Here is a 15,586-nt window from a genome sequence, read left to right as displayed (position 1 = left end):
ATTAAATTGAGCTATAAAGGCTGAAATATGAAATATAAACTTGAATTTGTGAGAAATAAAGTCAGAATTGTGGTAGGTAAATATAGAAAATAGGTAAATATAAAATGTTATAGGATTGTTATATAGATTTCATGCTGTTGTAGGGCTAACATGTTTCCTATTAACTGCATATGTAGATCTATTGTTTAAATCAAATTTATGATTAAAAAGTAATCATATTAGGTTTCATTCATTAGTCCGTCCGTTTAAACATCTGCGTTTAGTGGCGTCTTTGATCAGTGTTCTATAAAAATTATTTGCATTCCGATTCTGACATCCAAAAGCACAATACATTTTCTCTCTTATTCAGTGATTTTTTTCCCCCATTTCACTCTGCCACCAAAATGCGTGGAAAGCTGCAACTGTGACGTCTACTCTAAACTGGCCTATATTGTCCTACCCTAACAAACCATACATCAATGAAAAGCTTATTTATTCACCTTCCAGATGTATAAATCTCAACTACCAAAAAAAGACCCTTATGACTGGTTTTGTGGTTCACGGTCACAAATTAGAATGACTTTTGAAGGATCATGTGTGATGGAGCTTTGCCATCACAAAAATAAATGACTAAATTGCAACAATTTTGGTGCCAATAGCCTTGTGGTTAGTGCGCTGACGTATAGTGCAACTGCACTCGTGGTGACCCGAGTTCGAATCCCATCTCAAGGCCCTTTGCTGATCAATGCAGCCTTGTTGAGACTTCTTTCAAAAACATTAAAAGATCTTACTAACCCAAAATGTCTAAACAAAGGCATAAATGATAGAAAAGTAGACTATAAAAAAAAGAACTCTCTGAGTTTTCCATGAACTTGATCAAAAAGATGGCAAAGAATCACCCTGTTCTCCCCCCGATCATGCTCATGCATGTAGATCCTCTCTTCTCACCCCGCCTCTCAGTAGAACAACAACAGCTCAGTTTTGGCAAAAAGTGTGGCGCTGCTATCATAAATTTATGTCACTGGGCTTTGAAGCTATCCCAAGGCAGCCCTGCCATATCACAGAGCCAAGTGTCTAGTGCGGCACTGCATGTGTGTGTGCATCTTCCCTCCTTTCATCTCAGCTCAGAAGAAACCACATTTTGGATTATTGTGGGCTGTTCTGATGGTGTGTCAAATGGGTCCAGGATTGTGAAGAGGATAAAAAAATAATGTATTTTAAAATAGGAAATGAAAGAAAGGGGGAGAAAAAAAATAAGGGAACAAAAGAGAAGACATGAAAAATGAAAGTTAAAAAATGAAAAGGAAAGTGCAGCTGCTGTCCTGCGAATATAAATGCTCAAATAACTCAGGTAAAGCTGAGACCCGGGTCGCGAACGCGCGCAAACCTCGCACGCCGGGACCCGTGTCATCGGTTCCGTGTGCGTTTAACAAGAGAAGTGCAGTAATTTGAGCAGAACAAACAAAAGTCTTCCATCCATATTTAATAGGTTGATGATGTCTGTCTTTTGGGACACAAAAACAGGGAAACACAAACAACCTCATGAATTTATGAGAAGAAACATTTTCAATAATCTAGCAGTCATCATTCACCTATTTACGACCCCAAAACGTGTCTGGGAATAACAGATGATGGCGGAAAATGACTTGAAGAATCTTCATTTGTGTTATTGATTTCCCAAACTGTAATTCCCAACGATATTAATCTATCCTTCACCTCAAACAGTGCATGATCAGATTAAGAACTTATTTTTTTCTTATGAAAATGTCATTTTGGATCTCATTTTCCTTGATAGTTTCTTGCTCTTTCACGTCGCTTCTGTTTTCAGGACACGGTAATTCATAAAGCCAGTTAAAGTTTGAGAGCAGTGCGATCCAGACAGATGTACTTATTTTCCTTGCATGGCATTTACAATGCATATCGAAATACAATCAGGACATTCAGCACTCTTTCTCCTCGTCCAGTAAAAGTGTATCAATTCTCAGTGCTAAAGTGTTGATAGCTAAATTGATATCTGTGTTTACATTCGCAGAAGTGTAGCCAATTGGTTTTCTTTCTTCACGCAACGTGCAAGGCTCGGCGTGTATAAATGATGACCGCTTGACCTTATTATCATCATTAATCATATTTTAAATTGCTCTTTCAGATGTTTCTCTGCTAAAGGCCAAGTCATGTCGTGAAAAATGATCCTCTCTGCAACTCGGCTCCTGAATCCCTATTGTTCCAGATTTCACTGTGTGTGTCTGGCCAACAAAAGCCTATCCCTGGGGTTCCCTTCAGTTTGTTTCTGGTCTATGGGGTTTCTGCTAACCTTGGAAAAGTTTTCAAACTCCCTTACCAATGGTAACGGTACACTGCACCTGCCTCTCCCGAGGTCAAAATATGTCTTTTTAACACACGGACATCTGTGGTGCATCTGTGGACCGAGCAGAGGGAAAGCTATGCAAGAAACCTGAGTTCTGTATCGGGCCTAAGACCAAACCTAGGGGGACACCTAGGGTTTTGTGCCACCGTTTGTGTATTGGGAGGGTGACAGTTTCTACAAGAGTGTGAGAGGACAGGGGTAAGCACCATATAAGAGGGGAGAGAGCGAGCTTGACATTTAGCATGTGGGGCTCTTGTGTTGCGTGAGAGAAAGACGAGGGCTAGTCCTGAGTGGCACAAACTGGCATGTGTGACAAGGTGAGGAAGAACATGCGGTCCACTTTCAATAATGGGATCTCCCACGCGCACACAAACACACAGTGGTCACACAGTATTCTCTTCAGATCTGCATGGGCTTTGAATCTGAGCTGCTTTGCTAGATTTTGCTGTTTATCGTCTCTAAACATAAATTAGCGTGGGTATGCACTGGGCTAAACAGTGTCTGTGTGTGTGTGCGAATATCTTTCTGTTTCACACTTTCATATCACCTTTAGATGCAAGTCTAGCAAAATAAACATTTAGACTATGCTGGAAAGTTCAGGGTCACCAAGAAATTAATACTTTTACGATAAGAAATGATTTTTGATGTTGCCAGGTGACACTGAAGACTGAAGTAATGGCTGCTAAAATTCAGTCTTGCCATCACAGGAATAAATCACAGTTTACAATATATTCAAACAGAAAATAGTTAGTTTTCATAATATACTGTCATTTTAATGCATACAGTTGAAGTTAAAAGTTTTCATACACCTTGCAGAATCTGCAAAATGTTAATTATTTGACCAAAATAAGAGGGAATATACAAAATGGATGTTATTTTTTATTTAGTACTGACCTGATTAAGATATTTCACATAAAAGACGTTTAGTCCACAAGAGAAAATAGTTGACTTTATAAAATTTACCCCGTTCAAAAATTTACATACACTAGATTCTTAATACAGTGTTGTTACCTGAATGATCCACAGCTGTTTTTTTTTTTTTTTTTTTTTTTTTGTACTGATAGTTGTTCATGAGTCCCTTGTTTGTCCTGAACAGTTAAGCTGCATGCTGTTCTTCAGAAAAATCCCACAAAATTCTTTGATTTTTTTTCAGCATTTTCAGTCATTTTCCAACAATGACTGTATGATTGTGAGATCCATCTTTTAACACTGAGGACAAGTGAGGGACACACATGCAACTATTACACAAGGTTCAAACACTCAGTCATGCTTCAGAAGGAAACAGTGCATTAAAAGCCGGGGGGTGAAAACTTTTGAACAGAATGAAGATTTTCTAATTTTGCCTAAATATATACATTTTTTTCATTTGATACTGCCCTTCCGAAGCTACAGAAGATACGTACATGTTTCCCAGAAGACAAAATAAGTTAAATTTACCCTGATCTTCAAATTCAAAAAGTTTTCACCCTCCAGCTCTTAATGCATCGTGTGTCCATCTTTCTCCTGTGGACTTTATGTAAACATCTTTTATGTGAAATATCTTATTCAGGTCAGAACTAAATATTAAAATAACATGCATTTTTTATGATCGCTCTTATTTTGGTAAAATAATTAACATTTTGCGGATTCTGCAAGGTGTATGAAAACTTTTGACTTCAACTGTAAATAAGCATAGACATTAAAACCTTCAAGTGAAAAAAGAAAACAACGTTGCTAAGAAAGCAAATCAGACTCGCCTTCTCCAGTATGCTCAGAACTGACTACTCGTTCAATGGAGGCACAATAAAGCATAAATAATCCACACTGACAGATCTCCATGCAGCCAGTGAGGAGGAACCAATCCTTCAATAGATTATTCATGCCTGGGCGGAACAGGTGACCTTGAGACTTGGCAGGGTCGCCATGACTAACAATAAGACATGTGACACCGGCTGAGGCCACTAATTCGTCGCCAGATCCAAAGCAGGAGGCACGGTGTGAATTATTGCCACCCCCAACCCTCCTCACGTACAGTCAGCACACAAGGTTACAAGCTGTTTTGGGGACACTTCATTATAATTGTATTGTGTGACATCCCTGTGTTTTCTTGACGGCCCATGCACAAATCTATAAATCAAATGGCTCATCGTGAGATATCGGCCCCTCTGCAGGAATGTCAAATCAACTGCCCAATTATTATCACAAGAAGCACACGCTCTGCTCTGTGCACCATTTACTGGGATTCGCAGACTTCACTTTCAGAGTGCGAGGCTTCTGCTAGCACAGCGCTTGTCCCACTCATCAAGCTAATGATGTGTGTACGACAAATCTCATTTTACTTCGCGCACAAAGTCCCAAAGGCAGTGCAGCAACTCGAGACGACGCCATATTTATATGACAGTCCTAACAGAAGGTCACATCATAACATATTCACTAGTTCTGCTGCATCTGGAAAAATAAGAGTTGAGATGTCTTACAATGTGACAATTGTCACATCTGAAAGAGTCGTAGGTACTGCATGGCTTGGTTGACAATGGCCTTAAGGTCTGACTGTATTTATAATATTAGCACAACCTCTAACAATCTTAATTATGTTCTAATTATAATCTTAAAATGACTGTCATGCTTTTAGCAACAGTGCTTGTAGAGGTGACTTTGTAAGATAAAAATAAAAATTCTTACAATTAAATCATGTAAATCACAAATCAATAAAGTAAAATACAATCTACAATTTTACAATATACAATCAACAAATATCATCATAATTGTATCATCATAAGTTTGAAATATATTCAAATTAAAAAGTGTGACTGAATTATGATGTCATATATCATAAAATTATATTTTGCTTTTGTAATAGATTGATAAAAATTCTTATTTCATACAATATATTACAAAATGTAATAAAATTACAAATACAGTTTAGAATTTAGTAGAAGGTTTTAAAAAGATTTTAGTGACATTGTAAAATATATTACTAATATATATATACATATACATATAAAAATAATAGCAAAAATAATTGTAATAATTTTATGACAGTTCAGTTTTGTAATGTGTTTACAGTAACAAACATTATAAACTGAATTGTCATAAATTAAAAAAAAAAAACAATTTAAGTATATTTTATTTTAATAGAAAAACTATATATATTTTACAATCTGAAATCAACAAATATGAAATAAATCGTAATAAAAATTACAAACTTTAATTATAATGTCACATAATTAAATACAAAAGTTCTCCATTTTTATTCATTTTCAAGTTTTTTTTTGATTTTTAAAATATTTTTATATATTTTATGATGCCAATTTTTCTTTAAAAAAAAAAAAAAAAAATATATATATATATATATATATATACTTTTGCATTATTAAATTATTATTTGAATTGTGATGTCAATACATATTTGTACATTTGTTAACTGCAGATTGTAATATAAGATTAAAATAGACTTAAATTGTATTTTTATAGTTGTATGACAATACAGTTTTGTAGTGTTTACTGTAACAAAAAACATACAAAATGAATAGTCAAAAATTATTTAAAAAATAAATTTTCAGTATATATTAATCTTATGTGTACAAATGTACACATGTATGACATCTTGATAATATTTCAGTTTGTAACATTTCAAATACATTACGGTAACAAAAAACATTACAAACTAAAAATAAAATATATAAAAAATAAAATATGTATGTTATATTTTAATAGAATAAAATACATTTTACAATCTGAAATCAGCAAACATACACGCATATATACACATGTATATCACAATAATTTAAAATGTATTTCAATAAAAACATTACAAATTGAATTATAATACAAGTCATACAATTAAATATAAAAAAATCTATTTTTTTATTTTATTTTTGTAATATATTTTGTCATAATTATCTTTTTTTTAATTAAACTAAATTACAAACTGTAGTAATTGCTGACAGTTGCTTTATTTAGATCAAGTCTGTTTTTAAATATAGAATTAGTTAGTTAATTAGTTTTGCTATTATTTTCAAAATATATCTTTTTTAATTTATTTTATTTAACTAAATTACAAACTGAATTCTTATGATGATGCCAGCTGTCATACATTTAATGTACAAAATCTTGCCATCAGAACATTGCAACTGACCATATTAATTGGATCTGGGATCACACAGTTTAACACTGAGCGCTGTCTCTGCAGTCTAATAAGCCAACAGCGAGAGCCGACATAATGAACATAGTCCTCATCCTAACCCTCATTTGATTTTTACCCCGAGAAACTTCCCTCTGAGCCTTGTGGGTGAGAGAAAGAGTGAAAAGGACCGGAAGGAGAATCCAGGCCACTTAAGAGTTTGAAGCCATTTACCAAACACCTCGCACACTCAGTTAAAGAGGAAGCTTTCAAATGCCAGGGTTTCTTTCTTTCCTCACCCCATCTCTCAGAAGAATTCGGGTGGCTGGGTGCTTTATTTGATTCTCCAGCTGGGAAGCAGAATGAGGGAGACAGAAAGAGAGACAGATAGTATATTCTGACTCAGTGCATTAAGGCCTCCTGCCAAATCTTTTATTAGCATCTCGTTTTTCAGTCCCGTCGTTCCGTTTCTCTGTGCTCATTCGCCAGTGACCCCTCCCGATCTCAGCACCGCACTACCAGCTTCCTGCCTTCCTTGGTCCACACTGTGTCTCTCAGCCAACATCAATTTCCTCTCCTCCCTCCTTCTCTCCCTCTCTCAATCTGCTGTACACCACCAGCGGGCGCAAACAGGAGGTGACAGTCAGATATAAATCTGCCCTTATGTCTTAATTAAAACAAAACATCATTAGGCCTCAGGAGTAAATTAATAGAAAGTAAATATGATATATTAGCAGCTAGTTCTGCATGTTAGCATTCATGTGAACTGTGCCTTACATCTGAAAGGTGTGACATTGGGGGTGATGTGGAGTGAGGGTACATGAGAGGGCACAGTCGCAGTGGGGTAGGGATCCTGAACACAGGCTTTGTGTAGAAAGTGTGATACGGCTGCTCAGCGTGAGCAGGGGAGCATCAGAGCACTCGCACCTGTGCCCTGGCAGACTGGGGCGCAGTTGGTAGGGGGATGTACGCGTGTGTGTAGTCGGCTTCGTACCTTAAAGGCTCACAGGGCAGCTGGAACAGGCCTCAAGGCCTTTGTGACAGGCTGCTGCCGCACCTGTGTGCGTGTTTGTGCGGTTGAACAAATCGCTGCGGATCTCTCACTTCTTTTCAGGTCTAAACCGCAGCTAAATATATCAATATCAATCTTCATAATGAAAGAATTAGTGCACTTCTAGAATTCAGATTTCCTGACAATTTACTCGCTTTCAAGATGTTCATGTCTTTCTTTCTTCAGTCGAAAGGAAATTAATGTTTTTAAGGAAAACTAGGATTTTCTTCCATATAGTGGACTTCAATGGGTGCCATCGGGTTGAAGGTCCAAATTGCAGTTTCAAGGCAGCTTCAAAGGGCTCTACACGATCCCAGCCAAGGGATACAGGGTTCGTACAGATACTGTAAAGTGTCTTTCAAGGACTTTTCAAGCAGTACTTTTTTGATTTTCAAGGACTTCAATCAGAGAACTCACTTATCGAACAATATCTTCTCTTTCAAATTAAAACCATGGTTAATTTTTCAGGGATTTGTATTTGTGTACACTTTCTTTTTACTTTTGGTTTTTATAACTGTACTGTCTTAATGGTTTGATGTTTTCTACTGTTCAATAAAATAAAAAAAAACAGAGAAAAAGATGTGCGAAACCACTCTGAAATTCTAATCTGAAACAAATGACTCGCGATACGTGCTCTGAAGTTCCAATCTGAATCAAGTGATTTCCGATCCACACTCCAGTGTTCCAATGTGAAGCAAAAGACTTGCGGAATTGCTACAAAGTTCTAATCTAAATTAAACGATTAGCAATACACGCCAAAACTGTCCAAAACTGAAGTCCAAAACTGAATCAAATGATTTGCGAACCTTGACCGAAGTCTCGAAATTAATCAAATGATTCATGAACCCGATCTGAATCAAATTATTTGCGAACCTGATCTGAATCAAGTGATTTGCGGAATTGCTATGAAATTCCAATCTAAATTAAACGATTCGCAATACACGCTCTGAAGTCCAAAACTGAATCAAATGATTCGTGAACCCGATCTGAATCAAATAATTTGCGAACCCGCTCTGAAGTTCTGATCTGAATCAAATGATTTGCGATCCGCGCTCCAATGTTCCAATGTGAAGCAAAAGAGTTGCGGAATTGCTACGAAGTTCCAATCTAAATTAAACGATTCGCAATAGACGCTCTGAAGTCCAAAACCGAATCAAATGATTCGCGAACCTGCACCGAAGTCTCGAAATTAATCAAATGATTCGTGAACCCGATCTGAATCAAATGATTTGCGAACCCGCTCCGAAGTTCCGATCTGAATCAAATGATTTGCGATCCACGCTCCAATATTCCGATCTGAATCAAGTGATTTGCGGAATTGCTACGAAATTCCAATCTAAATTAAACGATTCGCAATACACGCTCTGAAGTCCAAAACTGAATCATATGATTTGCAAACCTGCACAAAGTCTCGAAATTAATCAAATGGTTCACAAACCTGATCTGAATTAAATTATTTGCGAACCTGATCTGAATCAAGTGATTTGCGGAATTGCTAGTAAATTAAACTATTAAGCGTAAATAATTATTAACTGAAATAAGCAAAAGAAGTATTTTGTTTTTTGAATTGCGTGAAAAGATATTAAAGATGGGTAATTTTCTAAAAACGATTGGTAACTTTCTAAAAAACAAAAAACATGTATATACTTTTTAACCCCAAACGCTCATCTTGCACTAGCTTTGCTTACACTGCTATCATCTTAAATACGTCAGTATTGCCACCGTTCATAGACTTGGCTGGGATCGTGTAGAGCCCTTTGAAGCTTCATTGAAACTGCAGTTTGGACCTTCAACCTGTTGGCTCCCATTGAAGTCCATTATATGGAGAAAAACCCTGGAATGTTTTCCTCAAAAACCTTAGTTTCTTTTCGACTGAAGAAAGAAAGACATGAACATTATCTCTTTTCAGATTTTTAAAATGTTCTTCACACTAAAAAGATGGTTCTTTAGGGAACCATTTACTGAAAGGTTCTTCAGGAACCAAAATAGTCCTTCTATGGCATCCCATTGGGAACCAAACTTTTTAAGAAAGTACCGAGATGCTGTTTCACCAAAGTTGTTTATAGAGACCACTTTGATCGTGGATAAGTTGGGAGGGGTGGTACGGTAGCAAATGCCGATGGACTCTAGGGAGGCTAATCGACAAGCCTCCTGAAAACGGCAAGGGAATGCGGAGATGCTTTAACTAAGCCAAGGACAAATGTCTTTCGATCAAACCCTGCTTTTCATTATGCATTCTTAGCCGAGCAGCAGGCAGCTAATGCCTGGTTAAGTTGTTTTAAGCCGAGGCCTCAGGGTAGCCCGCCTCCGGAGTAGACGGCGAAGGAGACGACTCCAAACAAACACACAAAGCCGAATCAATGGCCATTCACACGCAGGACCTCCTTGAAGACGGAAGTTGGCGGAACGAGACAAAAGTGCGAGGCAGAGAATGGGTGCTGAAGGGTTAGCGAGAGATGTTTTTCTCTTGGCGCAGCAGGGGCTCAACGCGGGGCTTACGGGCCTTAGCGCTCACCTGCGGGGGAAAGATCTGTTGGCCTTTCAAAGAGAATGTGCTAACCTTCACAACACACACATGAAAGGGACTTTGGGGGTGGAAGGCCGGGCTACTTTTATGGATCGCTGGATGTCGCGTTTCAACAAAAAGCGTACTCTCCCGGGCGAGTGCGTCCTCTCCTGTGTGGATTCGAATGGGGTGAAATTAGCTCCATTATATGTTGTAGAGTTCGGTGTGCTTTTGTGCCTCCCCCTGGGAGTGTTTACATGTTTGCCTGGCCGGCGAATCAGTTCTAGAAAAAAGCATGCCAGATGATTTGATTCACCTGCATCATCAGGCTCTTCAGCAGCAAAAGAGGACTTAGCATCTCAGCATCTTTGATCTCAGTGATCACACTCACACTCAGATCTGTGCTCTACACGCTAGATGAGTTTACACACACTTCAAAAGATTGAACTTGCATTACAAAATCTGCTCCAGCATATTCTCCTTGCAGTGTTTACATCGAACCACCATTATATGCTATCTATCTATCTATCGTTAAAATCGAGGACCACAATGGAAAAAGCCAATGGCTTTTTTGTGTATTTATTCTTGACAGTTTTGAGATGTGTATGAATTAGTCAGTCTTATTGGACTTTTTTGTATTATGTTTAAAATTTTGTCAAATCAAACAAAAAAAAATCTAAAAATATATAAAAATCTAAAAAAAAAAAAAAAAAAAAAAAAAAAGTCAGAATAGTCAGAAATAACTAAATGATTTATAAAATAAGTAATTATATTAAAATGTTTATTTTCATAATTTTGTTTTGAACTATATGTCGATCTATCAGTAGTTAAAATCTAAAAATAATTAAGTAAAAAAAATACAAAAAACCCCCAGAAATAACTAAATATGATTTATATTATTTTCTGAATTTTTATTGAACTATCTATTGATTAAAATCTAAAAATAATTCAATAAAAATAAAAAACTGAAATAACTGTAAATATGATTTATAAAATATTTAATTATATTAAAATATTTATTATTTTCAGAATTGTCACTAAACTATCTATCGATTAGTTAAAATCTAAAAATAATTAAATAAAACAAACAGAAATAACAATCTGATTTATAAAATATTTAATTATATTAAAATTATTAAATATATTATTTTTAGAATTTAGTGATCCATCTTAAAATCTAAAAATGAAAACAGAAATAACTGTAAATATGATTTATGAAATATTTAGTTATATTGAAATGTTTTTTTATAATTTGTATGTCTACTGTATATTGTTTGTTAAATTCTAAAAATAATTAAATAAAAAATAAAAACAAATAACTGTAAATATGATTTATAAAATATTTAATTATATTAAAAATGTTTATTTTTTATTGAATTATCTATCTATATAGTTAAAATGTAAACATATACATAATTAAATAAAATGCAAAAATGAAATATACTCTAAATGTACTAAAATGTACTAAATAATAAAATAACATAATAACTAATAATAAATTCCATTTAGTTTTTATTACTATATTATAGTGTATAAATAATGAATAAATAATTGTAAACAATTAAAAAATACAATTAATATTAATATTATTATTGTTTTAATGTATTATTTTAAGATTATTTTAATAATATTATAAAAAATAATAAAATAATGATTAAATTAAATACTTAATATATATGTAAATAAAACACATACATGTCAAGTTTGACTGGTTAGCATGGCCAGGTTGGTCATGATGTCATTTCAATTGTAAGTTTCAAATTGTACTTCAATATAATATTTCTTATTTTTAGATTTTTCATTAAATGAGGAATGAAGTTATTATTCAGTTGTTTTTATCATGGTTTTTATCATCCAAATATGATGGTGAATTCACCCAAATAAAACTACACATCCTGCCTGTCAAAAAGACTTAATGAAACCTTGTGTACCCTCAATATTTGTGTATAAGACTAATGCGGTTCAGCAGCTGAATGGAAACGAGAGGAATGGTGGTTGGCACAAAACAACAGTTGCACCACACAGACGACACAAGAGCAGAAAATGATTTCTGATGACGTGTACCTGAAAAAGACTGCAGGAATAAAAAATGAAAGAGGATAAAACAGGAAGAGATTTCTACCCATTCACATGCACACTCTGTGGTACGGCTTTCATGTGTGCTGTAAATATTCAAGAGCTGCGGTGACTGGGGCGAGACACAGGTGCAGCTCCTCACCTGTTTGTGCGTTCAGAAAAATTCAGCCCATTACAGGGCGGCGTGAAAGAAGCGAAAACGGTGGAAAAGGCAAAATCAAGTTCTCTGTGTCGTTTACGCCTTTGTAATTTAGGAAGGGAGGAAGTCACGCTCATGCTGGGTGATGTTTTAGTAATATCTTTCTAGCGAATGCGCCAGTTCGCATTCAAGCTCTCCTTTGGTCTTTGTGCCATGATCGCCCGCCGCGGCAGCCAAAGTTCATTCTTGGAGAAGCATGAAAATCCGCTGCGGGATTCCACAGGTGGAAAAGAACTGGATAGCAGGTGTACACACACATACACACACACACACACACACACACACAACTACTGTGAATCAAGTCCCACTTCTATAATAACTAAGGCTAATTAAGCTAGCAAAAACACAAAACGCCTTTTTCATTAATTGTATTAATTTGTTTTAATTACCCCAAATGGAATTTATACAGTATTGTTTTTTCTCTCCCTTTCTCTATCATCTCAGTTTACCTTCGTATTTTATTTTCCACAATAATAAACTAAAGCTAAGCCTGGAAAGCAGTGACTCATCTAATTACAAAAGCAACCCACCAGTTTTTCAGTGACGAAAGATACAGCGGATGGAAAAAGGGGACTGTTCCTCACTTCACAATTACTGAATCATCTGGAAACATCATATTAGTAAATCTATAATACCTGGATGTACGATATAAATCTAGCTGTTAACATCCCCTATTACCTCATATTTCCCAACAGAAACCATTACATTTTTTTTTTTTAAATTATGAACTATTTAAATATTTCATATTTTGAATTAGTATGGGGCTGTCAATTTCATTTATATGTGCATGTTCATTTAAATTTTTAATTTTAGCAATTTTGTTATGTGCTTTTCTCATGTTTATTTGGTTGATATATATATATATATATATATATATATATATATATATATATATATAGCAATATGGTATAGCAATTATAATATAATTTTTGTTCATTTTAGCAATATTATGTTCTTTGTGCTTTTGTCATTTTTATTAGGTTTATATATATATATATATATATAAGTTTTATATACATTTTCATTTAAATGAACCAATGAACCAAGTTCATTTTAACAATTTTATGTGCTTTTCTCATTTTATTAGGTTTATATATTTTTTTTATTTTTATATTATTTTATATATTTTAATATATAAATATATTTTTTATATACATTTTCATTTAAATAATCCATCCATGAAGATCATTTTAATTTTAGTCCATTTTAGCAATTTTGTTATGCGCTTTTCTCATTTTTATTGTTTATATTTTTTAATATATATATATATATATATATATATATATATATATATATATTTTTTTTTTTTTTCTTTTCATTTTAGCAATTTTGTTACGTGCTTTTGTCATTTTTAAAGTTTATATTTTGTATTTTTCTATTATTTATTTTATATATTTTAATATTTAAATATATTTTTATATTAAATTTCATTTAAATACATTTACATAAATATAGTGTATATATATTTTATATATATATATATACACACACACATATATACATACACACACACAATATCTTATGTATATACATAAATTTATAAATATACATATATAAATATACATACACACACACACACATATATATATATATATATAATTAGTTCATTTTAGCAATTCTGTTGTGCATTGACATTTTCTTACATTTATATATTTGTTGTTTTTATATATATATATATATATATATTAGATTTTAGCACTTAAAAACATTGTTGTGTTTGCAACTAACTGCATTAAAATAAGTTTAAGCAGAAGTTTTAATCAAATATTTTAATTCTGCTTTATCTGAATGAGCAAATTAATGCCAACTCAAACTGGTCAATCACGTCATGACCAAACGAAGCTAACCGCCACATGCAAACCATCCTACCTTGACAAAACAGCACATAAACAGTATTTCCATCATTCAAAGGTTAACAAAACCAAACCGCTGCCCTGCATGGGTCTAAATCAAGGCGACCCGACCGAAATGGTGACTGGCAGTAAGCAACTCTCTCTAAATCACTTCATGTAATGTAAATGTCACTCTGGGTCTACGCTCCTTCCTTCCCCTGCTGTTTTCCCACAATTGGATTTAATACTTTTCCACGTGTCATCACTTTGTCACCACGATGGTTCCCCGGAGTCCCATGCGGAGGAAGAGGATTATACGTCTGTCAATTATCTCCTTTTCTCCAAGATGCAGGAGGATTGTGGCGGCGCGTCGAGCTAACTAAACACTCGCACTCGATGATGTCCAATCACTCATTACTAGACACAGCGGGTGTTATCATGTGTACAACTTCACAGTAATGGAGATAGCTTTCACCCTAAGTGGCGGAATGGGAGAGAAGGATGCAGGGAAGACAAAAAGAGAGAGAGAAGAGAAAAAAACAAGAATAAACTCAAAGAGATAAGGTGTGACCTTTTAATGAAGACGAGCGAACGACAGACAGGAAGACAGAGGAGGAAGATAGCGAAAAGAAGAAATACAGACCTTACAGTCCAAAAGTAGCTTTAATCTGAGAGTGCGCGTGCGAGAAAAACATTTAATTCTATATAGCGAGACTGGAGTTTCAATCAAGTATTTGATGAACGTAATCATCGCGGTAATTGATCCACTGAAGCCGGCCCACTCAGTGTGAACATTGAGGGTCATGGGGAGAAAGCTGTTGAATCTCATGAGTGGCTTTCAATGGGACAGGAAGAGAGCACAGCCAGATCCCTCTCTATTCACACAGCTTGACACACAGCTGTTCCAGTCCTTTAATTTCACATTGGCTTCCTTGCACCCCTCCTAATCTGGCTCTCCATTGCGCCGTCCACTCGTTTCATCCTCATTCTAATTCACAAATTGAGACATTGCAGTCGAGAGAGCGGCTGAGATGATGCATTTAAACTGGGGCTGTCAATTTCATTTAGTGTGATTACTTACAAAAAATCTGCAATAAAAATTTAATGCTATTAATTATGCCTCCTGACCCTGTAAATGCTATAATAAGGGATTTCCTACCATCAAAGCAATTCAAGCTTGAAGTGACACTTCATGTTTTGCGAATCCACAGTTGAATTACTTAACATGGCATCTTAAAAGTGAGAGGCTTATGTTTAATACAGAAAAAAACACTGACTTCTAAAGCAACTATTTGATGTCAATTAAATGATTTTGTAACAAAATATGAGCTTTTTTTTTCAGAAAATACTGATATATGTAAAACAAATCGCTGTTAATTTGACAAATTAACTGGCATGTAAAGAAATTAAAGGAGAAGTTTACTTCTGATTTACTCACCCGTCATCCAAGATGTTCATATCTTTCTTTCTTCAGTT

The 15,586-nt window shown here is 34.8% G+C and overlaps 1 protein-coding gene across 1 annotated transcript in view; it reads right to left on the bottom strand.

The window, feature by feature from the left end:
- The window catches only part of pcdh17 (protocadherin 17), a 93,145-nt gene that overhangs the window by 2,885 nt on the left and 74,674 nt on the right, over window positions 1-15,586 (bottom strand).

The sequence above is a fragment of the Labeo rohita genome, chromosome 11 (genome assembly GCF_022985175.1).
Source record: "Labeo rohita strain BAU-BD-2019 chromosome 11, IGBB_LRoh.1.0, whole genome shotgun sequence".
Taxonomy (NCBI): domain Eukaryota; kingdom Metazoa; phylum Chordata; class Actinopteri; order Cypriniformes; family Cyprinidae; genus Labeo; species Labeo rohita.
The sequence above is the reverse complement of the archived record's forward strand: the minus strand, read 5'-3'. Positions and strand labels throughout refer to the sequence as shown.